This window comes from Bos grunniens, chromosome 19 (genome assembly GCF_055505025.1).
Source record: "Bos grunniens cultivar Pamir isolate PY7600 chromosome 19, Bosgru_T2T1.0, whole genome shotgun sequence".
Classification (NCBI taxonomy): Eukaryota; Metazoa; Chordata; class Mammalia; order Artiodactyla; family Bovidae; genus Bos; species Bos grunniens.
In genome coordinates this window covers 28424092-28438583 of record NC_141183.1, presented here as the reverse complement: position 1 = coordinate 28438583, position 14492 = coordinate 28424092, and the positions used below count along the sequence as shown (strand labels likewise).

The 14492-nt window shown below is 54.4% G+C and overlaps 1 protein-coding gene and 1 long non-coding RNA gene across 30 annotated transcripts in view; both read right to left on the bottom strand.

The window, feature by feature from the left end:
* MPRIP (myosin phosphatase Rho interacting protein) overlaps nucleotides 1-14492 on the bottom strand; it is a 92881-nt gene that overhangs the window by 52988 nt on the left and 25401 nt on the right. The gene's annotated exons all lie outside the window — the stretch shown is intronic.
* LOC147351900 (uncharacterized) lies at nucleotides 3397-14272 on the bottom strand. Its single transcript, XR_015147751.1, has 3 exons — nucleotides 14180-14272; nucleotides 13734-13801; nucleotides 3397-3530 (listed from the first exon to the last, which is right to left on the bottom strand). It is a non-coding gene; the product is annotated as an uncharacterized LOC147351900 (long non-coding RNA).

Sequence of the window (14492 nt, the reverse complement as noted above, 5' to 3'; positions counted from 1 at the left end):
TTCATTTTGACGAGTTCCGAGAGGGGAACTGTTGCTGCCGCTAAGTCTCTTCAGTCATGTCCGACTCTGTGCGACCCCATAGACGGCAGCCCACCAGGCTCCTCCATCCCTGGGATTCTCCAGGCAAGACCACTGCAGTGGGCTGCCATCGCCTCCTCCGTCCAAGAGGAGAAAAGTGCAGCCTAAAACAAGCCATGAGCCTGGGCGGCCTGTGCTGGTGCTGTGCTCTCCCTGGCCAGACTGATGACGCTTCGGACAACCTGGACCTCGAGGCAGAGTCCCTCCAGAATGCAGGGACCCAGGTCTCCAGGCTAACTGGCCATTACCCTACACCCAGGACACTGCAGGGCACTGGCAGAGCCTGGCCAGCGTCACTGAAGGGCCTCTTTATGAACTGAACTTTAGCGTCTCCTCAAAACTCCTTCGCTAAAGCCCTACCCCTCAATGAGACGGTGCCAGGAGGTGGGGCCTCTGTGAGGTCCACTCTGCTCTCCGCCACGTGAGGACACAGGAGCAGTCGGGGACCTGGAAGACAGCTCTCACCAGACAGCTCTCACCAAAACCCGGCCATGCTGCACGCATATCTTGGACTTGAGAAATAAACCGTGTTGTTTGTCAAGCCACAGCTGCCCAGATGGAGGTCAGCCCCCACTGCAGCACCCCTGAAAACGGGTGCCCCTGCAGAAGGACATCCACTCTGCTCTCTGCAGAGGGCTGAGCAACAGGCTGGCAGCAGAGATGTGATACCCAGCAGGAGTAACTCTGAGCAAGGAAACCAGAAAAGGCATCGCATCATATAAACCCCAGAAGTTCACATCAGAGAATTTTCTAAATTGTCGGATTATCACCTCATCTTTGTGCTGTCCTGTTCTCACAAAATCTGTGCAATGAGTATGTTACTTTTATGATTGGGGAAAACAGATGTAACAGCAAACAGTTTTTGTGGCATTTGTGCCCCTGCATATGACCACTCCCCTTGGTTTCAAGATCCAATCCAGTCTTTACATATTTTTAATTGTCTACATTTTAGCCACAGATTTGCTTCATTTTAAGAAATCTTAATCAGCAAATTCAAAGTTACAAGAAAAGCAAATGCAGGGGCGACCTTTTACACTAGGGTACAGGGCAGTGGGTTTAGACTTCCCTGTGGGAACCGGGGAAGGCGCAGTCTGGGGCAGCAATGGAAGAGAGGATGTCCATTCTTCCTGCGGCTAGTGGTGTGTGTTGGGGGCCCATCCTCCCGTGACTGGGCAGGAGTTTGGAAAGAAAGGGCCTGGGAGGAAGAGGAGGGAAAAGAGCGAGGGCTCAGAAGCAAATGGCTTTCAGCTGGCTTCAAGCTTGCAAGGCTTGTGCCTTTGACATGGCTATTTTTGGGTTTCTGAGTGGGGAGAAAAAAAGAAATTCTTCCCACCACTGCCGAGCTTGGCAGCCCCTTTGCCCTGGCTCCCCTCCCTGCCCCTCCCCGCTCCACAGCCCCTCTGGGATGGAGGAGGCCCACCCTGGAGTACTTCTCTCCCCCAGCCACCCCTTACTACCCCCATGCTCTGAGGAGGATCGGGAGGCCTCACCCACTTGCCTGTCTCTTTCTACGGAGCTGAGAAAATGGGGGAATAAATGAAGCCTCAATTAGGCATGCATCCAGGGTTTGGGGGTGGGGGGGAGGGGCTGAGGCTCCAGCCCAATCCAGGAATGCCTGAGAAAGCTGCAGGAGCCTCCGCAGCCTCCCAGGGTGGAGGCTTCCCACAGACTCCTTTTTGGTCCACGCTGACCAGGCAGGCAGGGGCCTGGGAGCCCGGCCTCACTCCCACAGCAACTCACTGCAGGAGGCCCGTCGGCTGCAGAAGGCTGGCCTCCCTCCGCCACCCCACGTGGGCTCCTGTCCCCACCACCTTTCTTCCTCTCTGGTGCCCTTCCCAGAGCAGGAGGCAGGACCTTCAGAGTGTGGACCCAGACCCAGGCGGGTGGCAGCCCTCCAGGCCGAACAAAGGCAGTTTTCCCCTTTTAACTGTGGAAACCCAGCGTTTCTTATTTATTCCACTCTGAGCCTAGAAAGAGCAATGAAACGGGGATCTTATTTCTTCCCTGGGGGAGGGGTAGGGAGAGCCAGGCGGATTCTGTAGGGAGGAGACTGGAGACTGGGCAGGAAGAAGCTCTGTACGGATATTTTTAGAGCATGGGAATTAAGCAAGCAGGGACATTCTGGGGCCGGAAACCTTTGTCTCGGTCCAACTCTGAAAGGCCAGTGGGTGACAGAGAGAAGGGCCTGGGGCAACGTGCGGCAGGCAGGGAGGGTGCATCAGACTCCAGGGAAAAGGAAGCAAGCAGGAGCAGAGGGCTCTGCAGCCCCCTCCCACCCCACCCCACCCCACCCCTCCAGGCTGTTGCCACGCTTTGTAAGCCGGGCAGATGTCATGGCCACACAGCAGCTTTGTGGCAAGGAACAGTGGTGCCCGGCTCCTGGCAGGGCCACCCCTCAATTGTCTGCTCCAGTCCCCTAGCTCTCAGAAGCATGGGGAGGTGCAAGAGGCCGAGGTGTGATGCCAACCACTCCAACTTCCTTTTGCTGCTGGTTCTGGTCTGACTGTGGAGGAATGAAATGGAAGCTAAAATGAGGCTTTTCAGCTATCATCAGGGCTCCAATGCTTCAGGACGTATCAGTTCTTTAAGACTACAAATACGGTCTAACCGTCTGTGGGGTGCCTCGCTCAGAAAGTACCCCTCTACAACCTCCAGGACAACCACACAAATCTAGGGGATCCGGACATGGAGGGAGGAAAATGGAGAGGACACCCTCCTCCCAGCCGAGGAGCACGGAGTTTCCAGAGCACAATCTGGCAGTAACTATCAACTGCCTCAAGACGGTTCACAGCCTGGACCCAGCAACTCTGCTTCTGGGATCGTCGCCTGAACCATTATACTGAGAGAGAAGGAAAGGAAGAGAGTAGGGAAGAAAGAAAGAAAGAAAAAAAAGAAAGAAAACACTTCAAAGCGACTTGAATGCCTGCAGTATGGAACAGAGTAAGCACAGCTACCTGGTGACCTAACAGGTAGCTGTTCAAGACTGTGCTGCAAAGGGTGACATAGGGAACCGTTAGAATAGTTTCATTAAACACAACAATCTTTTTTTGCCATGAAATATTTATTTCTGGCTTTGGCGGGCAGAAATCCCTCTTTCTTTAGTCCCATCTTCTACCACCATCTGTGTGCTTTGACCAATTCTGAACGCCCACCTCTGGAATGCTCTGAGTTTGTCCCTCCCGAGGGCAATCCGGAGCTTGCAGGGAGCACTTCTGGGGCCAGGCAGGGCATGTGTCTCTCAGCGCCGTGCCCCCGTGCTGGCTAACCCTCCTGTCTGATATCGGCTGTGAGGTTCTGGACGGCAGGACTCTTCCTCATCTTCATTAACCCTCCTGTCTGATATCGGCTGTGAGGTTCTGGACGGCAGGACTCTTCCTCATCTTCATTTTTCCAACTCCCAGCCTGCCCACGGCACACAGCAAGTGGATGAACGCATCAACCTCTCCTGGCTCCTTCAGGTCGCAGGGAGCACCGTGAGGAAAACAAACGGTGTGGGAGAGGGAACAAGCACGCGCAACCCAGAGGGAGGACAGGCCCGCGCCACACACCCCCATGGCCATTCTCACAGCGGCCAGAGTTTCGGTTACAGGAGCTGCCCAGCCCCTGCCAACAAGCGTCTTATTGTTGGTGCAAGTAGGGGCCTGGGCCCAGTCAGTCAAGGGCCTTATTCACCAAAGGGAGATTAGACGGAGTCTCCATCTAACTTTTCTGGAACAGTGGTCATCGTTAACCCTGGGGTTTCCAACCAGAGAATCAAGAATTTCATCTTGATCCAAAAACTCCTGGACCAGAAGAACTGTTTCCTAAGAGATGAAAAGTATCTCTTTCTCATAAAAGGCACTGCAGCCTTAATTCAGGAGGTGAACACACACCCAGAGCAGGCACATTTACGCTCACTCTCAAAGACACCACACCAGGCACACGAGTTGTGCAGACCCAGGGCAACAACCTGCCCCACAGACGATCTAGGAGAGGACAGAGGAGCAGGGCTCACGAGGGGGATGCCCAGGGTGGACACTGACTCCTGAAACGCATGAGGGGCCTCCAGTCAAGCACGGCCAAAATCACACAGAGACGCATTCAAGTTGCTGATAAAACTCCGATAAAAAATGACCACAGATTTTTAAAAGGTATAACTCTCAAAGACAAAAAACAGGAGAGAGCAGCAGATGTGGGATAGTAAATAAATTGTGCACACCTGAAGAGGGACCCGGGGGAGCAGACTCAAGCGGTCCCAGAATTCCTCACACTCAGGGCTGGCCCAGCACCTCCGCCAACCTCAGAGGCGAGACGGGCAGGAAAGCTGGGCAGTCCCCATTCAAGGAGCACCAGCCCACAGGGCAGGCTCCCATGGGCAGCACCCACAGGACCTCTCTGAAGAGGTTCTGGACTCAGGGCAGGAAGCACCATGGCAGGGTGGGCGTGTGTCGGGGGGCGTGGTGGGGGTGTGTGTGCATGGCGGGGTAGGGGCGGGGAGCAGGAGGTGGAAGATTCCATGAAAGTCATCATCCTGAAAGCTGAGGCCGCCCCAGACAGGAGAGGGGAGGACCTGGATCTGGGGGCTCTCCAGTTCCCAGCCTGACTGTCCTTCTAAGACAAGGCCAGCCAATCACCACATAAGCCCTGCACACACATAACCTCGTTCTTGAATACAAATGTACAGCTATGGGTCACAGTCATTTGAGAAAGCCCAAGACAAAACAGGCAGGGAGGGAACTAAGTCAGACCAGAGACAGAATGGAATTTCAAAATAACTGGAATTATGAGAGACAGTACTGCGTCCATGAAACTGGAATAAGATGCTATAAAAAGGGATACACAGAGAACAAGAAATGAGCCCCAAGAAACTATAAGTATCACAGCTGACATAAGAACCAGAATAGAACAAAACAGGATCACTGGGATCAGAAATAGAAGGGTTTACAGCAAGGTTAATGAGGTCTCAGGAACAACAAAGCCATGCAAAAAGATAATAAAATTAGAGACTGTGCAAAGGAACCAAGAGCCAAATAACAGGAGCTCTGAGAGTAAAGACCAGGGAAGATGAAACAAAAAATTACCAGAAGAAAAAAAAAATACAAGAAAACTCCTGGACCAGAAGAACTGAACTTTCCTCATTGAAAAGCACACAGGCTTCTGGTTCAACGAGAGAAAACAGGCCCACAGCAAAGCACAGCCCATGCATTTCTAGAGCCCAGGGGCTCACGAGCAGCTCCTCAGAGTTTCCAGAGAGAAAACTCCCTTCGTTCAGCATGGGGTCAGGAACCGTATGTGAACTTCTCCACGGTAATGGTAGAAATGAGAGACAATGGTGCCTTCAAAACTCCAAGGGGAAACTGTTCCCAGCCTGACATTCCATAACTAGTCCAGCTGCCAATCGAGAGTATAGGCAAAAAAGGCATTTTTAGACATGCAAAGTCTCAAAACTCTTTCCCTTGTGCCATTCTCAAGAGGCTTTACCAAGTAGAGAAGCAAACCAAAAATAAGAGATCAATCTAAAACCCTCAGGAGGAAGCTGAAGGAAGCCCAGGTCAAGAGCTAAGCAGCAGGCCTGGAGAAGAGCCAGGCCAGATGGGACAAGCAGAGAGAGGTCTCCATGAGGGATGTGAATACGAAAAAACGACGACTCTCTGACCGAAGGACTTGCCCACACTCAGGAGAACTTTGTAGTTCTGTCAGAAGTGTAAAGTTCAATTAAGGTTAGTTAAATATAAATCAAAACAAATGGGGGAGGGCAACCATAAACGTCAAGAGAAACCAAGTGTGGAAGGAAACACAGCCATGGTCATTACGTGGCTTAAGTGGCAGTTTTCACAGGGTCAGAATAACATAAACATTACTGATCTAGTCCTCCATTTAATACCTTACATGGGTTGGCTTATCAGACTGTTTGTATTGCCTGTTTCCCAGGAAAGTTAAAAAAAAAAAAAAAACGGTCAGGCAGGGAGGGCTGGGCTCATGACGGGGTCCCAAGAAGTCAGGGTGCAGGGCTGTGCCCTGGAGGACTCTGCAGCCTGGCCTTGAGCCACTCGGCCCTGCACAGGCATGTGTGGGGGTACCATGGGTGCACACACGCACACACCAATACCAGTCACTTGGCTTTGTTTCTTGGACCCCAAATGTTTCCTGTTGCTGATGCTCATAAAATGACTCTTTTTTGACAGTTCTCTCCCTACTGCTACTTAATTTGCTCCCTAACCAATTATCCCAAGCTGCTCCCTTTCCTAAAACCCAAAGTCATACCTGTCCCTGCAGGAGGGCCAGACCCACCCAGCCCATTAACGCAGATGCTCACCCTCCAGACCAGAGTCGCAGCGCCACAGAAGTCTACCCACAGCTCTAAGGACCTCCACCAAGAATGCCCACCACAGCCCAGTCTCAGCTGCTACCCCTGCAGAGGGTGAGACCCCCAGAAATCCCTCCATCAGCTCACAGAACTGCTGCTCCAACCATCCCATGACCCCCTCTATCTCTGTGAGTAAGAGCCATGCACGTGCAGAGGGCTGGCAGGGGCCCCAAGCGGGCAGAAGGACGTAAAACCACCTGCAGCACCTCTGTTCACAAGCCACGGGTGTCCCACAACAGCTGTGGGACAGCAGGGGAGTCCGAAAGAGGACCGTGGTTCTCACTGGGCTTGAGGGCACCAGACACAGTCGAGAGCGCGTCTCCCCCTGCTGCCTATGACTGAGCACGTGGTAACTGGGACGGGATGAAGGCGCACAGGATGGCACAGGGACACGGAAAGGCACTCGCTGGGCCCCCAGGCCCCAGGTCCTCTCACTAGAGCCTCAAAGTCAGAGAGGGAGGATTCCGGGGCAGGGAGAGGCTTATTAAACGCGTACGACAGACATGCCAGAATCAAAGGGGATGGCAGACTGATCTCCACCCTTGGGTCAGCTGACAGGTGCCGGGCTTCTCCCACACCCACATGCACAGTTTAAGGTTCCGTCTATGCAGGCAAATAGCAGGCTCTCCCTGAAGCACTCACTGCCCTGTGCAGGAAGACTCATACGGAAATCTGCGTCCCGGGGACCAGGGACAGAGGAAGGAGCCCCCCCGGGAGTGGTGCCTGTGTCCTCTCTTGGTTCTTTGAATAATTCAGGGTTACCTGCAGAGCCTTCCCACCCCACCTGGCAGGTATGCACGTGCTCCTTTCTATCTGAGCCTCTGCACCCACTCACTCCTGCATGTTCTCCTCTAACTTCTTTGCTCTCTGAGGCACTGGCAGCACAGAGCATCCATCCTGCCCCAGATTCAGGCCCCATGGAAGCAGCAAGCCCTTCCCTTCAGGACCAGGTAACCCCATACCTACTGGTGGATTTCCCCAACCACAAACGGACTTCTGGACCTGGTCACTCTTGAAACCCCTCTGCTGTAACTCCCAGGAGTCTGCTCTGTTCTTCATTCCAAACAGCCCCATAAGTAACCACTGGTGGCCTCCACCCCCTAGCTGTTCCACACTGAGAAATGTCACCCAGGCCAGCAGGTAGAGTGGTAAATGACAACAAAAAGCTACCAGAGGCAGAATGCTGTACTTTCCAGTAGACACCAGGCTCAGACATCTTAACAAGCCTGTGTCCCAGGCTACTTCCTCCACTCCGTGAGAAGGGCCTACAGTCTGGCCACCAGTCTCCAGGGAACACCTGTACCAAAGAATGCTTCACTCTAATGGGTGCAGCCTTCTGCGTCCCAGGGAGTCATACTTAAGGAAGGAAGGTGCGTGACACTTCTGAGTGCCACCGCTGACCCCTGATCTTTGGACAACAGAGCTCGGTTGGGAGGAGTTCCCAGTCCCAGCTGGGTTCATCATGCCCTTTCCTGTCACCCACCGTAATATTTCCAAGTAACCTGAAATTGACCCAAGGATGCTCCAGGGCAAGGCAGCCCGCAGAAAGCCCAGAGGCAGAGCCCTTTACAGATTATATTTCAACCCCAATGCACTTATACTTAAGAGTCATTAAGGAATTAACTGTGACAACATCCCTCCCAGAGAGGTGAAAATGACGTGTAGTACATGATTAAGTAAAGACAGGACAAGGAATTCAGCTGCAGCCCTCAAGTCTAAAAATGAAAGCAGGCAGGGGTGCAATGCCTCAAGCCTGGAGTCACCTTCTTGACATCTGGCTGGGGCCTGGCTCCCGAGCACTCCTGCTGAGCTGTCCTGCAGCAGACCCTCCCCGCCGCCCGGCTGCTCTCCCCTTCACCCAGCCCCTGCAGAGGCCTCAGAGCTCACAGAATTGGGCGGGGGGGGGGGGGGGGGGGGCAGGGGGCAGTGAGGGGGAGGGAAGGTGGCTGTTCACACTGGTAAAGCACTCAGACTTTGGCAAATGTTTTTTAAGTTCATTATTTTGGAAAAATAATTAACTGGCGGACACGGAAGAGGTGGTACAGGCTTGCTCATGCAGCCTGCGGGCTTGGCCTTGAGGCACCAGGGTGATTTTGTCTGGGGAGGTCTGCCCAGTCCAGCCAGGGCTGCTGGGGTGGTGGGTGGTGAAGGAAGGGTGGGATCATGCACAGCTTCAACGGAAGTAGCACCAGACTGCGTCAGTTTAAAGCTCCCGTTACGTTTCTGTGCAGAATTCCATGGAGAAGACAGAGGTCACCAGCCTGCCTGTGACAGCACCCAGAGAGCCCTGCGGGACGTGGAGCACCCATAGGGCTAGGGCAGCCCCTGCTCTTTCACAGCCCCCATCTTGTTCACAGGCTGACATAAGGATGAAAACACTTCCAAGTTTAAAGTTACTTTTCGAACTGCCATTTTTACCACAGCAACCACAGGACTGAGGAGGGACACCTGAGCAGAGGAGGGAAGGAAAACAGTTAGGGGTCACTGTGGGTCCAACAGCCTCTGAGGTCATGTGGAGGGCAAACCGGCCACTTCCTCAGAGAGGGGACACTGGAGGAAACCCTCCAGGTACAGACTCCACACCAGTGCCCTCTCCCTGCACCCCTCGGGCCCCCGGCCCTGACACAGTACGTCTGCCTCCGTGCCGTGGAAGCTGAACCCAAGTGGAAAAGTACAGAGGTCAAAGCCAGGCCAAATGCATGAAAGGTTTACAAATAAATCTAAAGACGTGAGACTGATTCATAAGGCATCAGACGGGGGTCACAGAAAGCTTCTCTGCCTCTTGGAGGCACAGGGTGAACTCTTTACTGCAATTTCCACACACCTCTGAAGGTACATTCACACACCCGACTGCAAGCCTGAAGTGAGTCTAGTTCAAGGAGCTGGAAGGCTCACGGAAAACCAACAGAGCTCCCATCTGTGGCCACAGACAAACCCAAGGGTGGGCCAGAGGCCAAGAGCCCAGCCATCCTGCACCCAGCTCCCCTCCCCACACCACACGCAGTGGCCAGGTGCGGCCGAGCGGCCCACCACTAGACACAGCAGCAGCAGTGGCGGGCAGGGGGGTGGGGCCACCGGGGAAAGGACCCGTCCTTCTCCCAGAAGGCATCTCACCAGCTCGCAAACTCCCAGTTCTGACACCCGCAAGTTGAGTGATGCCACCATCTCTTGGGACTTCGGTTTCTTCTTTGAAAGGAAGGGCAGTACCTGTCAAGCAGTAACTGGAGCGAACATCACAATAGAGGAGGTGCCTGAAGAGCAGCCAGACAGAGCACCAGGCTGAGCACATGGCACCCCGGCAACCCCTGTGACCAGGAGGGTGGTGGCCAGGGCCCCCACTCCTTCCAGAAAGCTTCTCTGACTCCACAATCCACCCACTGCCCTGAAGAAGGTGTGCACTGTGGTTCAGCTTTGTATTCACATGGGTCCCAACGAATTGTGTGCTTCACCATGAAAGGGGCCTTCCTGTGGCCACATGGCCTCCTACCATGGCTGTGGACATGATGGCCACCATGGCTCCCAGTGAATCAGAATAATCAGTCTGCCTGGGAAAGCTCCAGGAGCGGGGGAGGTGTGGGAGGGAGGGCCAGCACTTAGAGCAGGGCTGCTCTGGTGCCTGTGCCTCTTCATGTCGCAGGGGTGGCTACTGAAACTGTGGTCCCTGGGCCCTGCAATCTGGAGGCTCTGATGCAGGGGTGTGATGGAGACTGGGCTGCAGGGGAGCGTCCCCACAGGCAGCGGGCCAAGCTGAGTCCCTCCCCATTCTGCCCTGGGGCCCAAACGCATGGAAAACCCAGTAGGCAAAGGTCCCGGGATCAAGCATCCTCCAGGACTGTCCTAAGGAAGAAAACTGTAAAGGAGGCAGAACCACAGCCCAGCAGCTCTCAGTTCCTCTGAGGAGTGCTCAGACCAAGCCACCGCCTCGCCCGTGAGCACAGACCCTGAGGTGACTCTTCTGGCTGGAGCGCCTTGCCCAGGGGACTGATGAGCCCACAGCTGCCCTCCAGCAAGACACATGAGGGCTGCCAGAGCTCTCCCCACTACACGACTGGGGTGTGACACACACTGAGGAGCCAGCAGCACGGCCCCCGTGAAGGCAGCTCAGCATAGCTGTGGTCTGGGCTGCCTTTCCAGGAATCTCAGGGCACACAGTGGGAGGACTCCACACACCTGCCGGGGAAGCGTGGGCACAGCCTCTCCACAGGTATCACAGAGGAGAGACCCATGGCCAGTTCGCTTCAGAGCAGAGTTAACTGCATCAGACCTTCCAGATAAGAAGATTCTATCATGTGCTCCGACATGAATGAACCTTGAGGACATATGCTAAGTGAAACAAGCCAGACACACAAGGACAAGTACCATGACCCCACTTACAGGAGGTCCCTGGAGTCCTCAAATCCAAAGGCACAGGAAGTAGAAGGGTGTGTGGTAAGGGTTTAATGGGGACAGAGCTTTGGCCCAGGAAGATGGGAAGAGCTCCAGAGAGGGGTGGAGGGGTGGTGGTGGTGGGTACACACCAGTGTGAGTGTGCTTAATGCTGCCCAACTGTAGTTGTTAAACTGGTATGTTTTGTTGCATATATTTTACCATAGTTTAAAAGCAAACAACAACAACAAATGTTTTTGCCTGGCTTCCAGGAGGAAAAGGAAGAGAAAATGAAATCAAGAGACAGGCTCCCAGAGCCCATTGGCCACAGGCTCCCCTCGCCCCGAGTCTCACTGCCCAGCAACCTCACCTGAGACTGGGGGCTGCTTCCCCTCTGGATGGGGAGCTCCCCCAGGAAAGCCTTCTAGTGACCCCAGCACCACCGCTCAAGGGCAGAGACGCAGAAACAGCAGAGCACAGGGGCAGAAACAAAGGCAGAGGAGAGGGGGAGCCGGCTGGGCTTCCAGACTCTTCCCTCTGTCCTCTCCATAAGAACCAGAGGCCCAGCCCAACTGCTGAGGCTCCCACTTGTCCGTGAGACTGCCCTGAGCCCACCTCACCTCTGCTTGCGTTTGGGAAATTTTTTTTCCTTTTTTGGGCAATTTGCCTCTCCTCCACACCCACCAGTTACAGGGTATGTGGGTGTATCAAGAAAGAAATTTCCCAAAAAAGGAAAAGTGATCCCGAAGGTTAGTCCCATCTCAGAGCTGCCTGGAAGAGAAAGGCAACAGTCACCTCTGGAGTCAAACTAGCCTGAGGCCCCAGACCCAGCAGGAGACCCCACACAGAAAGGTGTCTCCAAGCAGCCCTCCAGGGACCAAAGTCCCCTCTCACTCGGAGTCCCCACCTGTGCTCTGAGCCCTCTGGAGTGTGTTCTCTCTCTCTGCCGAGGAGCCACTAAGAGCTTCAAGGCAGTACACACCTAATCCTTCCCCCAGGAGTACCCAGATCCCACCTCCTCCCCGTGCTTAACAGAAGTCCTGTAGCAAAGCACTTAAAAAGTTGATGATTTCAACTCAACAATTTTGACAGGACCTGTGCTTCCCAGACCCCAGGTCAGACAGCGCAGAGAGGGGGACCAAGAACTATCGGGGGCCTAGGGACACAGGGAAAAAAGCCAGTTTGTTAGACCACACTTAAGCAAATGAAAACAAACAGTAATACTGTAAATGTAGAAGCCCAAATAACAATTTGAAACAAACTGTGACTAAGTGTTAAGGGCCTAGCCATAAAATGCTACAACTTATTACATGCAGTAGATTAGTTGGAAAGGGATGGGGCAAAACTAAACTCTGAAACGGTGGCACATTAGTAGTGGCTGGGGGTGGCTCAGAGCTGCTGCTCTCGCCAGGGCCCTGCTCCTCTCATCTTGGAGGCCTAGCTAGTGCTTGGATGTGGAGCTGCTGCTCTTGGAGACCAACAACCAGATGGCTGTTACACGGGCCGGGGTGGGGATGAGGTCTGACTGCCCTGAGCAGCCATGAGAAGAGGTGCCCGTTTGCTCCCTGGCTGTGAGCCACACGAGCAGCTCTGCTGGCCCTGCAGCTGCCTGATGTGCAGGACACCCCACAGAAACCGCCCCCCACCCCCCCACAGCAAGAACAAGCCCAGGACTACTCCACTGGCACACAGCATCCCAGCCAGCAGGCTACCCCGCCCCACCACCTCCCCCACTCCCAGGAAATCTCATGGGAAGTCCTTCTGAACCTTGTAAGAACAGAGATGACAGCAAGTCAAACATGCTTAAATCTCTTAAAAAGACATAAGCCAGCCACTGACCAGGCCACACAGGGTCTCTGGGCTGGCACTGGTTGTAGGGCCGTCCTGGGCACTGCACACTGTCTGGCGGCACATGGCCTCCATGAGGTCTAGCAGCGCCTGTGCGACCTGGCGCCGCTGAGCCTCAGGACAGCAGCTCTGCCGTGCGGCCCTGGAGGCCTCGCACAGCAACTTCGGCGCCGTGGCCACCCACTCCAGGTGGAGGCAGGAGTCAGCTGTGAAGAAAGGGCCTGACACAGACCACAGGGTTGGAGAGACCGTTCCAGCCCTGCAAGCCCCACAATGCCAGCCTCCGGAGGCTTTCTCAGAACATCCACCATGGGGGCTTTCCTAAGGCAACAAGGAAACATGTCACTTTACAGGTGCTTCAACACAACGGCTACCGCTCCCTGGCACACGGAGAAATGACGCTCCTTTACCCCTGGAGGGGCCGTACGCCTGCACTGAGAGCAGCACCAGCCAATCCCTTCACCCATGAGCAGGGCCAACTCCTCCACTTGGCACCCACCACCTTCCCCACAGCCCTGCTTTTCCAGGGTTTCCTTCTTCTTGAGTGCAGCACGCCCCACCTCTGCCCAAGCATCTCAGGACGGGCAGGCGGCAGCGAGTGTAGAGGGCACGTGGGGCCATGCAGGACCAGCTCTCAGACCAGTGTGCGCTGCGTGTCTACCCAGCGGCCGCCCTCATGCTGTGCAGCTGAGCTGAAGAGACCACAGCCTGTACCAAACCCCAGCTGGACCTAAAGAAAGATTTCCTGATCAAAATCATCAGTCTCCAAGCCAAGTCCAGGAACTGTTTTTCAGGATGGTTCATGGTGCAGTCCTGCCTGGAAGTCATCCAGCGAACTCCGAGGCCCCTTCCCCATGGTCAGTCTTCGCAGGACTTCAGAGCAGTTAGCCAGGCACAAGGAGGACAAAGTAAACCCCCATGCATCGGGCCCAGCTCCCATCTCAGGGTGCCTGCGGGGGTGATGGCCAGGTTGGGAGAACACACGAGGCAGTGCGGTCACCAAAGGACGTGTGTGTCCAGGTGAATCTACTCGCCTGCTCCTGCCACCAGCAAATTCTACTCTACCCCAACCCCCACAGTGCCACCACCCCAGTACCTCCTGCTGCTCTGGACACAGATGGGGCCACAGCAAAGCCCCTGCAGCCCATCCTTGTTGACAAACATCTTTATCAGAAAGAAAGAAGAAAAAGAAAATTCTCTTTTAGAAGGAAACGAGGCACTAGTCGACACAGAACAAAGTGCCATACCTATCAACTGCATCCTTAGATATCAGACCCGTTAACGTGTCCTGTAAACAAAACGGTGACCACGTGGCATCACAATGATGAGGACCCCCCAAGTGGAAACAGCATTGATGACCTGCTAATGCACCCGTGGTGACAACCACCAAAAATCCACGTGTCCACCGGACTGCGGCGTCCTCTGCTCACACCCCTGCAGCAAGCAGATGCACTCTGAAAGGGTGGGGTCCACCGTGCTACATGTGTGAATGGACGTTCCCGAACCGTCCCAATTAAAAACGCTGAGCGCACACACACTCACACGTTCCAATGGACAGGAAAAGGTACTCAGTTTTGGAATTCAGTCATACTTCAGATTAGTCAGGACAGACCATCTCCTTTAGAGAAAAGGCCAGGAGACAAAATGAGTGGAAAAGAAAAGCCAGAATATTGCACCAGGTTGGTAAATATCCCTCCAGCCCAGGAAGCAAACTAGGCAGATGGCAGGACAGGACGGGGCCTGTACACCCAACTTAGCGACAGGAACACCAACCCCGTAGCCAGGAGGCCTCTGAACAATGAATCGGATAAGCGATACCAATTACAGCCACAGACCTGAGAGGAGCCCTGGGCCA